Below are 20,293 nucleotides of genomic sequence, written 5' to 3'. Positions count from 1 at the left end.
TGTAAAGACTGGAAAAGTGCTATATAAATGCACTCATTTACCATTTACAACACTGCCTTTCAGTCTTAATTTTCACATAATGATATTCCTCTCAGATCGATCAAGCTAGAGACTGTTTGGAGACGAGGTGATCTGTTCAGCAGCAGATCTAAGAGGAGGTCAATGCTGTTTATCAATATTCAAAAGCAAAGACTAGTCTATAAACACTGTCTGTTGTGGATGAGTTACTTTGAAACGTAGAGTTTAGAGTAACACAATTATACTCCATTTATATTCAGCATTAGGCTTTGTGGGAAACTCAATAGCTACAAAATAGTTTCAGATATCAAGACTGGGATAAGCTAAAAGGGAAAGGATTTTAGGGCAGATGTATATGTTTTCATAGCCTCAGACGGTTCAGACGGGCAGTGGCAGCCAGATTAAGAGAAGCTGCAGCAGACAGCTAATCATTAGCCAGTTAGCCTCCATTATGGCCCGGGATCCAGGCCTGGTGATAAAGAACCAAAGGGCTCACAGCTTAATGATCCAAAGATCAGTGCACGATTTACAGGCTCAGGGTTTCACCGCGGCCCCCGGACAAAAGCCTCCCCCTGCCGTCATCTCTTCCAGCAGAGGGATTGAGTTCATAAAACCAGGAAACAAAGTTGGAAAGTAATCAAATCTCCCACCTATCGAGGAGAGGGAAATAAAATGAAGGACACATCAATCACTGGGGTAAAGCTTGCAGTTGATTAGATGATAAATAAAAGTTGAGGTGCCAAGAACAAACATTTCACACACGAGGAGTTTTACTGTGCCTTCAGCAGCTTCTTATTTAGTTTCCTTTGAAGACTTTGACATAGTAGCTCATGGTGGTGCAGTTTGAATTGATGGGCTTTTGGTGGGAGCTCCATTTGAGGCCCAGAGGATCAACTGTGATTTCTCTGTATTGAGCCTGAGCTACCCGCTGATGTCTGAAGACTACACTTCCTCCAAAGATCGTAGCGGATACCATCCATAACTGGCAGACTTTTATATGTTGCACGCACTCTGCAACAGCTTCCTCACAAAGTGTTCCTCTTTAGATCAGCTCCTAAAACTGTTAAGAACTCCTCCTCCCAGCGGCGGCGATAAAAGACACCGGGGTTCATCCAATCGTCTTAAATGACCCGCTGCAACATTAAAGCATGGTCAGACAATGCACCCCCAAGTTCTCTCTCTTTCTTCTTCCAGTTAGCTGTGCACCTGCTCATTACTTTATTTTAAAGCAAGACCACTATGTTCTTGGGCAGCACATTGAGAAATGAACCAGCTATGGGGGATCGAGGGGCCTTTGGGAACGTTTTCTGACATGAGTATCTATAGTTTGGGGCTTTCTAACACACTGAACCCTGTAATTAGTGGGGACCCGCTCCACTTCCTGCACCACAGCCAGTAATAGTTCATATAAGGGCAACGTATCAGCGCTGAAAGATGGACTAGTATGGATTTGATTTAAAATATGTGCTACTGTATATGTTTGACATTCCATCCTGAACATTGTTGCTCTCGCGCTTTGTAAAAAATAAGCTTGTCGCGGCTTAGTCTGACAGCCTTATAGCGAAGGAGAAAGACGACTAAAGATTGTAAAAGTCAGGCATTGATCAGCAGCAACATCCGGTGTCCACTCGGTCCATCTGATCCAAAGACAGGCTTGTTGGTCTTTGTTACAGTATAGTTTCCTTCTGACAGACACTGGCCAAAAACAAGCTTTTCACGCGCTTTTCTGAAAAAGTTGAAATATCTTCAACTCATTCGTCAGTCACTTGCACTTTCTATGAGTGAAAATGAAGGGTTATAGTGTAGTCCATTAGCCTGAGTTACTAAAGCTTTTCAACATAACAGTAATCCCATTTTTAAGATCTTTTTTGTTTAAAGTATTATAATCACACTGTGGAAGGACTAAAGTATGAACAGTGATTATAACTAGATAACTGTTGGATTAGTATTACATTTAGAAATGATCAATTTAAGATAGGGCAAAGATTACACATCGGGGTGCAGATATAAATTATTTTTATTAATCTATTATTTCTAGAGTCCAAGGGGACATCTTGGACCCAAAGATATTACAAATATAATCTAATATGAATCAGAGAAAAGCACCAGATAGAGTTATGTCTTCACAGTGATAATATCTAGGGATGTCCCGATCCGATCACGTGATCGGGGATCGGAGCCGATCACGTGATTTTCAAAAGATCGGAATCGGGAGAAAAAAATCGGGGATCGGGAATTTATTTTTTTATTTTTTTATAAAATATTTTTATACATTTTATTTAATGTTACAAAACAAAAATGACCATGTTCACGTCTTAAAGTCATCCTGAGGCCTTAGTTTTGGTTTCAAATTACACAACATCATGTATGTGTTGCTTCTTTTGGGCTTGTTTTCATAGACCTGGTTGCTTATTTCTCTCAAATCTGGCAACAGTGGGCGCAGTGTCTAATAGTAGCAGTAAGCTAACAAGAGGCTACGTTCAGCTGGTGCCTCGGGAGTCGGGACAGAGAAAATGTCAGGAGTTTGGAAGTATTATAAAATTGAAAGCGAAGGCAGTGTAACAGCCAGATGCAATATTTGCAAGGCGGAGGTTCCACGTGGTGGAAAGAACAGAGCTACGTTCAACACGACCAATCTAATACAAACACCAACAACAACACGACGAGTACACAGCGGCCACTCAGGTAACGGCACTGAAACAACCAACACTTTCAGAGACTTTTAAAAAGGAAAGAGAAACTGCCCCAGAACAGTGAAAAGGCCAAAAAAATAACAGCCAAAATAGCTGAATTCATCGCGTTGGATGACCAGCCGTTATCTGTTACCTTTTTTTTCTCTTAATGCATTGCATAAAGATCGGATCGGGAAAAATCGGTATCGGCAGATTGTCAAAATCAAATGATCGGAATCGGATCGGGAGCAAAAAAAGGTGATCGGGACATCCCTAATAATATCAGTTATCAAAGTGTGATAGATTTTATATTTATCCATGTATCGACTAAAGGATAGGTTGATAAATTCACTGAATCGAAAGCCATACATTACGTGTTAGACATACGATGTAAGCTTCAGGAGATTTGTCATCAATTAGAAATCTAAAAAGAGCTTATTGGGCGACTACTGGTGCACGTAATCGGGTAAAATACATATAAACTTGAGTAATCTTGCACATAATATGAATTAAATACTGTTATGTGGGTAAGATGCAACAAAGTTCTCTCCGCAGTTTAATCGAGGGGGCAAGAGAAAATTCAAAAAGTAGAACGAAAATTAAAACGGTCTAATTTGTAGCGAGCAGGTGATTTGTTGCTACGCGGCTAATTAGCAATTAGCCCATTGAAAGACTCTATCGAGGTCTTATGTATGGGTAATGGATGGATACGTGGAGGTCTTACAGAACTGGCATGGAAACACCATTGAGGCTCTTATTACACCGGGGGGTTTCCACAGCTGATCCAAACGGAGACCAAGCCAAGGGATGATATCATCCTCTGGCATGCTTTTCCAAACCGTGTCACACCGGCCTTTTGCTCCAGCGATTTTAACTCATCTCAGGGGACCCCCTCCATCACCGTCACCACGTCACCATACCCCCCCCCCCACATGTGGTGTGAATGCCTCCTCTGTGAGCAGGCCAAGGATCTGCCAGCGGCCCCTCTCTTTGTGAGCTCAATGGGCACGACTCGGCCACGTTTTAAGGCGCCCTAATGTACCATGGCCGCACCACAAAGGAAGCGTGGTAATTTGCCAGGGATAATGACACTCCCTTAATTCTGCCCTAGGGGCCACAAACAGAAAGCTTTAAAGAGAATCCTTATCCAGGGATGAGTCCCCTGTCCCCCTTTTTTTCTAGGTCTCTCTCCCTCTCTTCCTCAGTCCACCTCTTTGCTCTTCTATTGGCCTGAAAGGAGCTTGTTTTCTTCCGGCTTTTTGTCATCCTGAACTAAATATCAGCAAACAACCACGGAGCTGGAGGAGAGGACATGCCAACCCCGACTGGAGGCCCTGATCTCATCCCTGAGGAACACCATCAGAGAGGCCATCGCTGCCCTGCTCCAATGACACATACTGGGGAAAGACAAATTGAACAGACGAGAGTATGAGAGATGGAGACGAGTGCTGAGGATAGGGAGCAACACAACAAAATGTAGGCAGATGCCAGCGCTGGCCTTCTGGGATATTAGACACAGAGAGTGAGACGAGGGTGAGATTGGAGAAGAAGTGGTCTGTGCGTTTCATCATGAATTGGATTGTTCTCTTCTCGCAGTAGTTCGGTTTCTTTTCCGTCCCGTAAAGACACGATCTGTGCCGTTAAAACTTAATGAACCCTAAACAGATGTATTTTATATTTCTGATTCAGCTGGTCTTCACATTGTTACGCCTAAGGTAGACACAATAAATATAACAACACAGCTTCAGAGCATGTTTGATCAGTATTCTCATGTGCATGTTTACTCACATAATCTCTAATCATGCCTGAAGGAAGATAACAGATTGTGTATGATCTATGAAATGAACTCTTGATTATTCCACTCAATGCAAACAAAGCAGGGCTTGATAACTCTGAATACCAGACTGAATCATACATTGATCTTACATCTGTGGTTTGTATTGCCTTTGTTTAATTTACGGAGCACTGACGTCCTCTCCCTAGATGGCTGGCCAGAATACCGCCATTGCAATTTTTTAAGTAATCAAACAGTGGATTCCAGATGTGTTAATCCTGATCTAAGTCTCATCATCTAACACGATACAAGCATACAAGCCAACAAGTCTTTATCTTGGTTTGAGTTTTGCACCTGGTGAATTTATTTTGAATATCAATAATACTGTTTTTTGTGTGCAGATGCTCCGTGTCAACATCAATATCTTTGAGGGAATACTCAAGGCTTGTCAGTAAATAATGCTCCACTTCATTTTCTGTCAATAGCAGCACTTTCCCCACTGTTCCTGTCACAGAGGACCCTGTTTACTCAGCTGAACAAACCCTCTTCAAAATATAATGAGGACATTGAATCTGACATCGAGAAAAACATGCATCTTCAATTAGTCTCAATGCAAGTATTCTCTGGTATAAATAAGATTAGTTAAGTTTTATGATATACATGTATAGTAGGGGGCCCCAGCACATAGAAACTGCTGGATGCTCATTTGCATATAATGGGCAATTTGCACAATTAGCATAAGTTATTAAGCATTATAGCCAATGTGGACAATAGTTAAAATATGGCTTGGCCAATTTGGACATTTTTGGAGTGGTTTTGGGGTCTTATTGAGGGTGCTGAGTCAATTTCTGATTGATTGTGATCATTTTCAGGATCAAAAATTGTAGTTCTAACCAGAAAGTGGGCATATTGGGGCGGAGTGGCGCAGTGGGCTGTGCGTTTGATCATCAGATCAAGGGGGCGTTGGGGAACTCCAGTTCGAAACCCGCTCCCGCCGCCACTGCGTCAGGCCGTTGTGTCCTTGGGCAAGACACTTCACCCGAATTTGCTCCCGTGGGTATTGTCCACAGTACATGTATGATATCAATGTGTACTTGTAAAGCGCCTTGATGACTTGTGAAGATGGGCGGTGTGGCGCAGTGCGCTGTGCATTGATCATCAGATCAAGGGGGCGAAACCCGCCGTCGCTGCGTCTGTAAAGCCGTTGTGTCCTTGGGTAAGACACTTCACCTGAATTTGCTCCTGTGGGTATTGTCCACAGGACATGACCATTACATGTATGTATGATATGTATGTGTAATGTGTATCTGTAAAGCGCTTTGAGTCATTGAAAAGCGCTATAATAAATATAAGGAATTATTATTATTACATTGGGACTCTTGGTGGGTTGATTTGGACTACCATGGGTTATTACCTCTACTGTGGATACTTTTCCTTCGAAAAAATAAGCAATCTGTCCACTCCAAAAGTTCAAGAGTCTCTTAAATCTTTCAAATTGAACCAAAATGAATCAAAATCAGCCCAACTGAGAGTACAAATATTGCAATTCTGGTTAAAAATTGTCATTTTTGATCCTGAAAATGTAGAAATGGACTCCTCAATAACCCCCACAACCACTCAAAACATTTCCAAATTGGCCAACTCATTTTTTAACTATGATCCACATACATGTAGGCTATAATGCAAATTAACTAATCAACTTATGCTAATTTCGCTAATTGCCTGCAAGTTAGCATCCAGCAGTTTCTATGTGCTGGGAACCATATTATACATGTATATTATAAAACGTTGGGGTACTCAACATTTTCCGGGTTCACAACAGGACTCTCTGATCAGTTTGGGGAGATTTGTTTCAGGTTTCCTCCGTTTTCTATCAAATACCATTATAATTCTAAGAGATATGATCCTAGAGCCTCGGTTGTTGAGGGGAGTCCTGATGACAGCATGTCTCACTGTTGTTATAATCACACTAATAGCAGACAGAGTGTTAGTGGAGGCGATGCCACAAGGTGACTGCGTTCTCGTCACATCACATCTAAACACTGATTTCACCCCACAGTGTCAATTAGCCTCAAGGACGTCTGCAGAGGAGACACAGAGGTAAGACTCATCCATTAGCCGCCTGGAAGAAGCACTTCCAGGAGTTCCTCCATCTCTCCTTCGCTGCTTTTCACATCACTCACTCAGAATAGAAAGGGCCTTTCAACAGAGGACCTCTCACTAAACCAGCCACAGAGATTTTGGGGGGTAGGGAAGACATTTAGAGAGTGCGAATAGGAGAAAAAGAATAATCGACAGTCCCTCATGGTGGACATTCTTCAAAAGAGCAGACAGAAGTTTGGCGCTTGGCTGCGAACATTTATCAAATTCCTTGACAGATACAAAGCAGAAATTCCAAGAAAAGCTAGTTTCAAATGAAAGTTTACTCACCAGCTAAGCATCACTGGGTTGTGGGTAGTGTTTTTTTTTTGGGGGGGGGGGGTGGTCTGTCCTTTTCAGACTCCTGGAAGAAGGAAGAGAGAAAGGGAGAGAAAGGGGGAGGGTGAGTCTTTAACTAGCTGTTCACCTCCTTCTCATAAGCAGAGCGCCGAGCCACAAAGAAGTTCTGGCGCTCTCGTAAACAAACCGCCAACTTCTCAATGGAGCGGGGGGGCGGAGCAGAGATGGCTTTTAAACAGAGACTTCATGTGGATATGGGGGGGGGGGGGGGTTGGAGGGAGAAAAGGGACCTGCGAGGTGCCTTTATATCCAAACCGGACAATAACAAGGCTACAGTTCAAACGCATTAAAAACACAAACTTTAGGATATTTCTACATATTTCTGTATCTCTGTAGTATATTTTTGTATCTATGTAGTATATTTCTATATATTCCTGTATCTCTGTAGTATATTACTGTATCTGTAGTATATGTATGTATCTCTGTAGTAAATGTCTATATATGTATGTATCTCTGTAGTATATTTCTATATATTTCTGTATATTTCTATATATTTCTGTATCCCCGTAGTATATGTCTATGCCTTTCTGTATCTCTGCAGTATGTATCCATCTATCCAATGTAACATATATAGAAAACACAGCAGAAAACCAGTAAATCAACGATATGGATGGAAGCGAGGTGGCTAATTGTGTTGAATCCGACGCGGAGGCTAATATGCAGAGAGCACTTTGGGTTGAAGGCTTTTTGATCTCAACGCTGCAGAGCAAATTGGAACAAATAGCCCGGGTTGGTTTCTACGGCAACCTGAAAGAGCAGCTCAGACCTGCCTGAAAAATCAGAGAGGGATGATTGCTAATTTCTTAGTGCTGCGATAAGACTGATTACTTCTGCTGAGATGTTTAATGTGCATTCAGACAGGATGCTGATTGGTTGGCATTTGATTGTGTTCAAGGCTGAAACTTGTTTTTACTATCAATTAAAAGCTGATTTGTTTCTGGCAACAACTTTGGAATATAGCAGACATCTTAATTGACGAATCAGGAGGACTTTTTTATTTTTTATTTTTCTTTCACAGATGTACAAACCTTTAAAAAAACTTCACAGATTTGCAAAACTACAGTAAAAAAGCAGCGACAGGCAGTCAAAAGAAAAAGCAGCAAAATGCTAAATATGGGCAGAAAAACGCTTTGACGCGCTCAAACTAAAAACCGATCCGCTTCTTGATGGCGACTGTGATGGTGATTGCGCTGGAAAACTGCGGTAGAAATGGCGGTTCAAGAACAGCGGTCTAAAAAATGGTCTCTTACTGACTAACCCTTTCCTCTCTTTCCATCCAAAACCACCCAAAAATACTACATAATAAATATAAAAATTCAGCGACCTTTCCTATGGCTCCTTCAACTTCCTCCACTAGGGTTAGGGTTAGGAAATACATGAGATAAAAACTGTAACAAAGTGACAAGTGGGTCAAACAGCTGGGATGAAAGTGCTTAGATATTAACAAATAATACATATCTTAAAGTGGACCTATCATGCTATATTTGAATAATATAGTGTAGGACCATACCTATATAAGGCATATTTATACTTTTTTTTTTTTAAATACCAAACAGATCATGCATTTTAGCCATGCCTCATTTCGCTCAATTTGACAATTTCTAGCTCTGGGCAGATTCAGTGAGAACAGCACCATCTAGAGGCCTGGCATATGTACTACAGCATCTCCAGCGCTTTCGAACGGCAATGGCCGTGGCTGTCTCCTCCTGATTGGTGGAGTTGGCCCAATAGCCGTAGCGCCACCGTCCTGACGTCAGGACAGTGTTCAAATCTGGATCAGTTTTTATCAGATCCGTTGCAGCCCCTTTTTTAGAGATTTGGGTATGGAGGAAAATAGAGAGGGTTGTGTTTTCTGACACTTGGTGAGTTCCCTGGAACACAGGGGACACATATTCATGTAGAAAAGACGTACAAAAGTGCATTTTGCATGATAGGTCCCCTTTAAATGGATGAAAAATCTGCATTCATTGATATCTAGAAGACTTCACACAATGGGGATTGTATCGTGTCTAACTTTGCTGGATCACAACAAATCTGCAGATCTACAGCTCCAATGAAACCACACTTTTCAACATTGTGCCTTCAACTGACTAAGAGAGGCTCGATTTTAGCGTAGACGATTGCCAGAAATGACCTTTCTTACTGAGGCAGTTTTTGATCAATTCCATCCTCTCCTCCTATATAATTGTCAATAAGCACACAAATATAATAGGCCTATTATAACAGTAGTCTACCCACACAGATATAACCGTACACATTATCTCACAGGAGGCTTATGGAGAGATATTAAGGACATTTGTTCAGTAAGATGACAGTTTGTTGTTGCTCTGCAGTGTCCTTTATCGTCTTCCCTATGGGAGCTTTTCAAATTCATTAGACAAAAGCTGTGAAGGGCCCTGAACTATTAATTCTGCTTAATGTTGTTGCTCGTGATTCATGTAGTGTGTCTCTGGGGCTTCCCTATAAAACATTTGATTCTATTTTTGTGAGACGGCTTTGGCTTGTTGCCCTTGTGTTTTCATACTAGCATGTGATGCGGCAGGAAATGATACTCGCCAATAGAGTGGGATAAACCCTGGACCGCTATTAAAGGGGACCTATCATGCAAAATGCACTTTTGTACGTCTTTTATACATGAATATGTGTCCCCGGTGTTCCAGGGAACTCACCAAGTGTCAGAAAACACAACCCTCTCTATTTTCCTCCATACCCAAATCTCTAAAAAAGGGGCTGCAACGGATCTGATAAAAACTGATCCAGATTTGAACACTGTCCTGACGTCAGGACGGTGGCGCTACGGCTATTGGGCCAACTCCACCAATCAGGAGGAGACAACCACGGCATTGCCATTCGAAAGCGCTGGAGACGCTGTAGTACATATGCCAGGCCTGTAGGTGGTGCTGTTGCTCACAGAATCAACCCTTGCTAAAACAGATATAAAAAATGTCAAATTGAGCAAATGAGGCATGGCTAAAATGCATGATCTGTTTGGTATTTTGAAAAAGTATAAATATGCCTTATATAGGTATGGTCCTACACTATATTATTCAAATATAGCATGATAGGTCCACTTTAAGACTGCATCAAAAATGTAGTTTGTGTTTCAAATCACTCACTCAATCCTTAAACCTACCCTATACAGTCTGTACAACTTGGCCCTCAATTGTTAATGGTTGTATACCCCAGTTGTTCCTGTTAGTGTTTATGAAGCAAAGCAGTCTCTTGACACCTTGTTGATGGATTGGATGTGATTAATGTGGGAACTATATATTATGTATCATTAGTGTTAGGGTCTATCATTCATCATTCCCCTAACAAGAAGCCCACCATGTCATACTTCAAGAGCCAAAGATCTGCATATCATTAGCATAATATAAAACATGGCAGGAGGCAAAATGTGGGCCCCCCAGTATTCAAAAGGATTTCATCAAACCATAACGAGAGACTCTTTGAAGGTGGTCAAACCGAAATGTGCATTGGTATCAAGTTTTAAAAGGTTGTATAACTAAATATTTGCAAATGAGTCAGAAATATTCGGAAAATGTCCATCAGACGCTTCAAGACTCCAAGGTGACATCTTTAAAGCTCTTGTTTTGTCCAACCAAGACTCTGGTAGTAAACGTATACTGATTTAAATGAGTTCTTCCAGATTGTCTGAGACTCTGAACAGCCACAAAGACAGGTAGACAAACGCAGTAAAGGGGATTTACTATGGAGCTAAGCTAAACTAAGCTGAGAATTTAGGGCCGAGCAGCAGGAAGTGTCCGCTCAAACAAAAAAAAACTCCCCGTAATCTCCAATGTCAGTGTGGGATCAGCTTGTATTCACTGAGACTGGTGAGGAGGAAGAATTCTCATAAACTGCTTAGTCTGTGACCTATAGTTTTATTGTCTTTCAGCCACACACACACACACACACACACACACACACACACACACACACACACACACACACACACACACACACACACACACACACACACACACACACACACACACACACACACACACACACACACACACACACACACACACACACACACACACACACACACACACACACACACACACACACACACCAGACAGTCAACAAAGTCTATGAATACTCAATCCTGTTCAAATCCAGTAACAACTTTATTGACTAGATAACTGATGAAACTGTTGCATAAACCCAACACAGATTACATCAGAGTGTCAGGGCCCCGTTCAATATATACGTAGATAACAACTTTAGAATAATGATTTGACATGATTCTGGACAAGTCCTTAAACCTTAAAACTTCAGAAATCACACGTTTATTGACAGTTAGCTCGATAACAACAAATGAGTGTTGATGTTAGAAGATCATGGTCAACCTCATGCATTCACTTCCTGTTCCTTTCATGGATTTGTATCTAATGAGTGTTGATATAATTATGATTTAGATGAGATCATGCAGGCTATTGAAAAATCACTTGGCTTTTCACATTGACGACATCTACTACATATGGTATTTGGTTCCCTACAAGGTTTGCTTTGTCTAAACATTTTTCCTTTAGCACTCTGTCAAAAGTGTTACGCATCCAAGCTCCAGGTCTATAAACATAAGGTGTTGTATGCTGTAGCTTTTAAAGCCAATTTTAAAAACAAAATAGGACTCCTGTGGAAACCAAAAGTGTATGTACCAAATTGATTGTTGAGACACTTCACTTAAAACTACAAATATGAACTTAATGTTTGCGCTATAAAAGTCAGCGGATCCCTTGTCATATTGGAACTGTTGATGCCTGTATCAAATGTTGTGGCTATATCCATCCCACAATTGTTAAAGTGGACCTATCATGCTATATTTGAATAATATCGTGTAGGACCATACCTATATAAGGCATATTTATACTTTTTTTTTTTCAAAATACCAAACAGATCATGCATTTTAGCCATGCCTCATTTCGCTCAATTTGAAAAATGTTAGCTCTGTTTTTGCAAGGGCTGATTCTGTGAGAACAGCACCACCTACTGGCCTGGCATATGTACTACAGCGTCTCCAGCGCTTTCGAACGGCAATGGCCGTGGCTGTCTCCTCCTGATTGGTGGAGTTGGCCCAATAGCCGTAGCGCCACCGTCCTGACGTCAGGACAGTGTTCAAATCTGGATCAGTTTTTATCAGATCCGTTGCAGCCCCTTTTTTAGAGATTTGGGTATGGAGGAAAATAGAGAGGGTTGTGTTTTCTGACACTTGGTGAGTTCCCTGGAACACCGGGGACACATATTCATGTATAAAAGACGTACAAAAGTGCATTTTGCATGATAGGTCCCCTTTAAGATATGTAAGTCTAGCCTGAGCAACAATCCCATGAAATGTGTCACTACTAGCAAGTTTACAGCAGGCACGCTTTGGCATGTCATACCAAGAAAAGAACAGGTGGAATTAAAATAATGTAATTCATTTCAGGTGAGCTAGTTCAAGGGTCCTTTGATTGGGCATAATGGATTACTGTCATGACTTGTTGAGGCATTTAGATTGAACTGAGACATTGTTTGTTTTACCTGTGGTAAGTCATAATGTACAACACAAAAAGATAGTATCTGATTGATGGTCATAAATGCCACACATTATTTTGATAGATAGGAACCATTTGAGGCCTTTTCACTCACTCATTCTGGCACAAGTTGGTAATACTGTATGTATCTAGGCTCACTTTAAAAAACAACAACTCTATGCATTCTTCTCTATTATTCCCCCACAGTGTTATAACTGGCCTATTTATGGCTGCTTTCTGTCTCTGAACTGTTTGAATCTCAAATGAGTCTTCGTGCGTATGCGTGTTGAACCCGGATGCTCTATAACCAGCGGTTGTTCTGATAACAGCATGAAGCAGACAAAGCAGTCATAAGGTCGGGATCACAATCTGGAGCTTTCTTTTGGTATTTTAAAACTTTTTGCAGCTCATCCCCCTCTGGTTTCTATCCAAAAGAAGTGTTTATCAACGGTGGCCATCGCATCCAGCGGTGAAAATCAAATCCTCCTCATTAGGCTCCGGTTACTGGCTACTGAATCACAGAGTTTAAGAGTTAGCAGGACTTAGGTGAAGAGGCAACTTACAAAACAGCAGGAGGTCACAACTCAACAACTATCACACACACACACACACACACACACACACACACACACACACACACACACACACACACACACACACACACACACACACACACACACACACGTGTAGTTTGACTTCGTTCCTTCAGGGCAGGAAATGAAATATGTCTAATTAGGAGCGAGTTATTGCCCGCAGCTCTCCAGTTTACATCAGACTGTAGCAGGGGGCTGCTGCACAAACTAAACTTTCTTTTTTAAAGTCACAAAAGAAACTACTATTTAAAGAACACAGACAAGGCATGCTGAACTTATACAGTAACTAGGGCATTCAAACATTTTAGGGCCGTAAAAACTTCTAATGTGTTATCAATCACAGGTGAGGTGATCCCAATGAACAAAAACAATGGGAATAATCTCTTTTAACAGCTTATCCTATAATATAATATAACAGTTTAATTTTAAACTATAATTAGCTTTGAGATCAAATTAAAAAGTCTTAAGTATAAGTTACAATGTATGTATTTCCCTTGGTTTGTCCACTTATGTAAACAGTCTAAAAACCGGACCAACCAGCACTTGAACCTGCTGTGAAATGATAGACTCTAATATTCAATGATCATTTAGCAGTAAGGTGCTTGTTATTTATGTTTCTATACAAGTTTTAAGGACATTTTTAAACAGTCTGCAGATTAACAAGTAGATTATTGCATGTTTCTATCAACTACTCTTAGCAAATACAGTATACTCAAGAACATCTGAGAAGGCTACATGACTAATCAAGCACCAGCATCTCTCACACATCATGTAATTGAATTGATGCTACCAACCAAAGTGAGGCTCATGTGATGTGTCATGTGTCATGTGTTTGACACCCATGCAATAGGAGCGTAATTAAGCGAGGGCAGCAAATATGAATCAGACAGAATATGGTGGCTCAAAAAAGATTATTCCACCATATTATGAACGTAAAAAGTGCTGCTCCATTACCGAAAAAACTAAATCTTGGAGCAGTCAAACTGAAAGACTTACAAAAAGTAAAAGTAATGTATTCATGTTTTGTGATGCAGTTAAAGGTGGGGTAGGTAAGTTTGAGAAACCGGCTCGAGATACACTTTTTGTTATATTCCATGGAATGCTCTTAACATCCCGATAGCAATGAATTTCTTAAGTGCTTTGACAACAAATCCATAAAGAAATGTCATCTGTGGAAGCCGTAGTACTGTAAAAAGTACGACCAATCATTTTAGCCGGCCCGGCTAAAATAACTGGATGGCCTACCTGCCTGTCAGCCTTCCATCTGGGCACAAACTTATCTCGTGCCCTCATTGGTCATGTGCGCGTTCGTGTGTGTTGGAGGAGGGGCTCTATAAGGAAGTGGCAGATTTTCTCCGGTTGTGTATTTTCATTTTCTAGCGATCTCGAGCCGGTTTCGACAAACTTACCTACCCCACCTTTAAATGTTTGTTTACATCAGTGATGTCTGTTAACAAAGCCAGCTGAAATGTCGCTATTTCCAATTTCAGTTTAGAAATAAATAAATAGCTTCTCTGCCCACGCACATTCAGTAAACAATGAGTCTGCCAGCTAAACCCTGCAATGATGAGACTGCTTTTAAATGACCAGGCTGTATGTGTGCATAATGTGCTGTCGCTGTCATGCCCACATACCAACATGAACATGTGTTTGTATTGCCTTGATGAGCCAACATGGCTGATATCGTTCATCTCCAATTTATCGGTCCAAGTGAAATTTATGTGACGAAAATGTTTTGCTTCGATCAGAGTGTGATGGGAAACTTTAAATCACACATTTCAAACAATGCATGCAGGGAAGAGATAAACCTTTATCGGTACTGATCAGAATTTTAAAAAGGGCAATCACATTCAGTCAACAGTTTAAAATAAAAGACATGGCCTCCACTTAAAGGTGGGGTAGGTAATTCACTTCAGAAACACTTGTTGTTATATTCCATGGAATGCTCTTAACATCCCGATAGCAATGAATATATGAAATGCTTTGACAATAAATACATTAAAAAATGTCATCTGTGGAAGCCGTGGCGCTGTAAAAAGCACGACCAATCATCTGAGCCGGCCCGGCTAAAATAACTGGATGGCCTACCTGCCTGTCAGCCTTCCATCGGGGCACAAACTTATCTCGTGCCCTCATTGGTCATGTGCGCGTTCGTGTGTGTTGGAGGAGGGGCTCTGTAATGCTGCGTTCACACCGGACGCGATGCGACTATTCGCTTCGCTCTAATCGCTCCTATCGCATCGCTCTAAACGCTGGAGGTTCACCGCGGCTGCCAGCTGTGTTTACTCGCATCATTCAAACAAGACGCGCTGGCTCGGGAGCTACAACTACAACAAATGAACATATTTTACCGTGATTAAATTGTAATACACGTTTCTAAATGATGCCGAAGTAACAACATACTGATACCGGTTAGTAACAACCATGAATTAATGCTTTGACAAGTCTGCAGACAAGACGGCTGGCAAAACACCTTTTAAAATGCTTGTTTTCTGAATGAAGATCGGGTCAACCAGGCTAAGCTAACGTTGTATATGCTCATTCCACACTCATAACAACGGCCTACAGACATAAATAAGCAGCGACTGTATTCACCATGACACAGACAGTCTGTGGTTTGTACTTGTTTAACTTTTGTCCAGTTTCTGAACGGATATGAGGAGCTGTGAGCTCTGTGTGCTAACTGCTAACAGCTAACGGCTGATGTTGTGTGGTTGAACGTCAGTGACGGCGGCTGAGATCCTCACCGCTGATTGGCTTCCGCGAGAACGCGTCATGTGAATTTGACGCTCGAGTTGAAAAAATTGAACTCTCGCGTTTAACGCGGCACCGTTCAATCGCCTCAATCGTGTGATTCGCGCCGCGTCCACCGCTTCATGCGCGCCGTCGGAGCGAATTCGCGTCTGTCCACGTCTCTGCATTGACTTTACATGTAATCGCGCCGCCCCCAAACGTCGCATCGCGTCCGGTGTGAACACAGCATAAGGAAGTCTGAAGGAAGGGGCAGATTTTTTCCGTTTGTGTATTTTCAAATTTTAGCGCACTCGAGCTGGTTTCTCCATTCTTACCTACCCTACCTTTAAACCAGGATATTAAAAAGCACTTAACTGTTTCTTTACAATTCAAAGCCTAAGGACGAATCGAGACAAACACAACAAAAACAGACAAGAATGACGTACAAAAACAGTGTGTCTCTGGAAAAGGCTCCAAGAAAAACCCACCATTCACGGAGGTGAGGCTGTATTACCATTGTGATATCTTACCCTGTGCGTAATCGGCTAAATTGAAAGGAAATAAAATAGGCACCCCCGAAGCCCAAAAAGCTGACAATAGCTAATTATAAGGGTTTTTTTGTGGGAAAAGGCTGAGAAGTTCCTATAAATTATTATAACAGCTCATTCTGTAGAAGTATGTTGTTGTACCAGTATTGAAGTAAAAGGATAGGTTCACATCTCTCAGATCTCCAAACTTTTTTAGGGTTAGAAAATTGAAAGTGTAGTCTAACATTTAAACTGCCCCCTCTTTGTTCACATGTTGCTTTCACACCTTTGAGAATCAGATATTAAGTCATGCAGTTAATCCTCTTTTGTACTGATGATTTAACCCATTCCATGCACATGCACACTTTGGAAATACTCCTACTATAAGTCACCATCCAGAGCATCTAATAAAGTCAATTTAGTGAACACTATATCACATAATCAGTTATTATGAAGCCCTTATGTTTGAAGACTGTGTGTGTGGACCCCAGGAAGAATGGCCAATGCTAAGGGGGATAAAACACAAAGAGACAGAAAGAGAAGGTGAGATAATGGTTAAATAATAACAGATCCAAGAGGCTCACGTGGTGTCACACACACACACACACACACACACACACACACACACACACACATACACACACACATACACACATACACACACACACACACACACACACACACACACACACACACACACACACACACACACACACACACACACACACACACACACACACACACACACACACACACACACACACACACACACACACACGAGGCGTTGTAACTTGCACAACCTGAAACCATGGCGTCACGTTGACAGTCATCCATTACGCCTGTTATTCGGCTCCGTCCTCCTACGGTTTCCAGCACAGTTTCATATGTCCTTGGCTTTCCATCATAGCACTTGACACCTGTTGATATACAGCCTGACCTCTGACCCCGCATCCCCTGTTCTCAGAGACGAACCCGCCCCCAGGGTTAGTGGAGAGGTCGCTGGTGTTATTGCAAGAGCGGTGACAAATGGCTTAAAGTTACAGGCGAGATGTAAACAAGGACTGAATGTAAAGAGCAGAGGGAATAAAAGCATCGCTAATGTAAACGGCTGCTGTTTGTGTCCATGCTCCCACACATCAACACCTCCGTACTGTAATTGCTGTATAAATACAAGAGTTCCTGAACTTCAAAAGCACTTTCAGAGCACCAGTCATTGTGTGTGTGTTTCTATTTGATTGCTTCAAGTTCAAGAAGGTCTGTCAGTAATAAAGTGGCCTTTCCATTAGAAGAAGCCCAAGGCTCCTAGTACATTAGCATTAGCTTTGATAAAACACAACGCTAGTTAAATGCATCAATCCTCAGAAACATGACATCGCCTCATACAGATTGAAATATACGGAGTCTTAATGATGGAAAATGTTCAAAAAAACTTGGTGATGTTGGTACAAAAGAAAGCAACATCAATACAATATATATATGTTGTTTACCAGATCATGTTTCAGCTACAAGTTGATATTTTAACAAGAGACAGGTCTTTCAAAAAACACGACAACTTGCAAATCTCATTATGCTTTGAAATTAATTGAAAACTATCGTAAATTGAACACAAACTTTGAGATAGGGTTTAAACAGATTGTAGTGAAATCTGACAATTTCTTTTTTTCATTTCATGCCTTGATTAATAGACTACTTATTTCTATCTGCCCGAAAATGTTTTTGCAAAAGGCATAAATCCATATTTTCTTCATTGAAGTGCCACAATAACCATGAATATCAGAGTTTATTCGACATATCTCTGAAAAGTTCTGAATACAGACTTTGTCCCACATTGCACCGCACAGCTCACAAACGGCAGATTATCACGTATCCTGCAGCTCTGGCAGGATTTCTACTTTATTTACTTACAGTTATGAAATTCTGTTATACTGGATTTGAAAGAAACATCATAAGACTCTTTTTAGAATTCAGTTATAGCAAACAATTCAGCAAGGAACTGAAATAAGAGACGACTGAACCGTGAAAGTAGTGAGATATCAGAGCGAAGGGATGCAGAAGACCTGCAGCATGTTGTCATTTTAAAATAGTAGAGCTGGTTTTGTGAAATCCCGCTCCCGTGTGCATATTCTGTGAATTCACTCCACCTGGACCAGGTGTTTGCTCTGGGATACACATCTTTCCTACAGAGTCTTTATTTGGTCCTCCGGCTGTCGATTAGTCCGTAGTCCTGTGTGTTTGCGTGTGTGTGTAATGGAACCTTTTCTATGTCTGTATCCATTAAGTGCTTCAGGTCTCTGATTCTGTGCCCTTGGGCCTTTAGTCTTCTCACATGTGTGTGTCTGTAAGTGAACTCCAATTACAGTTAGTTGAGTTGGGGTGCAGAGTGAAGTGCATTGTGGGAGGGGTGAATTGTCTGCAGGCAGCCGGCAGCAGCGACCTCAGCTCCAGGCCAACGTTATACTTATCGAGCTCAATATTGATCCTCACATCCAAATTGCTCAGCGGCCAAATGGCCATGCGAGGCGTGCCAAACGGGCAGAGAGAGGGACCTGAATGTGTTTTACAGCGTTTGACACAAACATGAGATACACTGTTGGATGTGCTCAAAACATTTATCACAAACACCAAAATCATCAGTTTATTTTCTAATGTGTTGCAATAATTGGTGTTGCTTTGTTCCGCCTCTGAGTGATTTACCCCAAATTAGCGAAAACAGCAAACATGACGTGACTCTTGAGCGCGGTTCGGATGAGTGACTGCATTTCTGCCCACATTCTGCTTTACATTCAAACAGCATTTCCTTCAGCACACATTTACATAATGGCACAGTCAGGCTTTGGTTGTGAATCACAGAAGAATGGAAAACAAACTAGAACTGAACATCAATGAAATGAGGACATTTTCAAATGTCTAATCCTCACAGCTGAGAGAGGGAAAATAATCCTTTCTTTACGTTTCTCCCTTTGATTTAACATAAACAACACAGCCACACCACACAGAGGAGGACTGTGGACTGAGTCAAACCCCTTATCATTTACTCTTTACCCTATTTCTTATAATAATAAGTGGTAATGTATAAAACATACAAGTCATTTTTACCAAATATTATACAATTTATTTGAAAAAACGTACTTTGAAGATCAACCTTTAAGTTTTAGTCCCATGTAGATTTGGTTTTCTTTTGGCAGCAAAACAATTCTTCTTAAATCACTTGTCTCTTCTTATTCTTTTTTTTTATTAGCAACCTGTGCATTCATTGAAGTAACGCTAACTGTCACTTTCAAAATAGTTTTCAGTCCGGATCTCCAGTGTGCAAATCATGTGGGATACCCCTCTTTTTTTGATGTGTCAGTTACATATTTAAAGGTGGGGTAGGTAAGTTTGAGAAACCGGCTCGAGAAACACTTTTTGTTATATTCCATGGAATGCTCTTAACATCCCGATAGCAATGAATATCTGAAGTGCTTTGACAAAAAATCCATAAAGAAATGTCATCTTTGGAAGCCGTAGTACTGTAAAAAGTACGACCAATCATCTGAGCCGGCCCGGCTAAAATAACTGGATGGCCTACCTGCCTGTCAGCCTTCCATCTGTGCACAAACTTATCTCGTGCCCTCATTGGTCATGTGCGCGTTCGTGTGTGTTGGAGGAGGGGCTCTGTAAGGAAGTGGCAGATCTTCTCCGGTTGTGTATTTTCAAATTCTAGCGCACTCGAGCTGGTTTCTCCAAAATTACCTACCCCACCTTCAATCAATATTCAATCTCACTTTGAAGTTGTAGCTACAGGTTGTGTTTATCAAATGGTGCTTTCAGAGTCATTCTGCATACTCAGCAAACACAAGGGGATCTCAAATGAAGCTAACGTTACTCGCAAATCTTCAAAGCAGACCCTAATCGAACTCTAACCCTAATCTAAAAACAGTTCAGGATTTTAAGAAGAAGTTGGATTCATTAACACATT

The 20,293-nt window shown here is 41.2% G+C and overlaps 1 protein-coding gene across 5 annotated transcripts in view; it reads right to left on the bottom strand.

Annotated features, from left to right (window-relative positions):
• Positions 1-20,293, bottom strand: part of sema5ba (sema domain, seven thrombospondin repeats (type 1 and type 1-like), transmembrane domain (TM) and short cytoplasmic domain, (semaphorin) 5Ba) — a 239,458-nt gene that overhangs the window by 189,422 nt on the left and 29,743 nt on the right. For 3 of the 5 annotated variants that reach the window (XM_034147142.1, XM_034147138.1, XM_034147143.1), the window contains exon 2: positions 6,895-6,967. The exons of the other annotated variants lie outside the window; for them this stretch is intronic. The gene's annotated coding sequence lies outside the window, so the exon portion shown is untranslated. The remainder of the gene's footprint in view (positions 1-6,894; positions 6,968-20,293) is intronic. 5 annotated transcript variants of the gene reach the window in all.

Source organism: Trematomus bernacchii, unplaced genomic scaffold, assembly GCF_902827165.1.
Source record: "Trematomus bernacchii unplaced genomic scaffold, fTreBer1.1, whole genome shotgun sequence".
NCBI lineage: Eukaryota > Metazoa > Chordata > Actinopteri > Perciformes > Nototheniidae > Trematomus > Trematomus bernacchii.
Note: the sequence above shows the minus strand (reverse complement) of the source record. Positions and strands in the feature narration are given on the sequence as shown.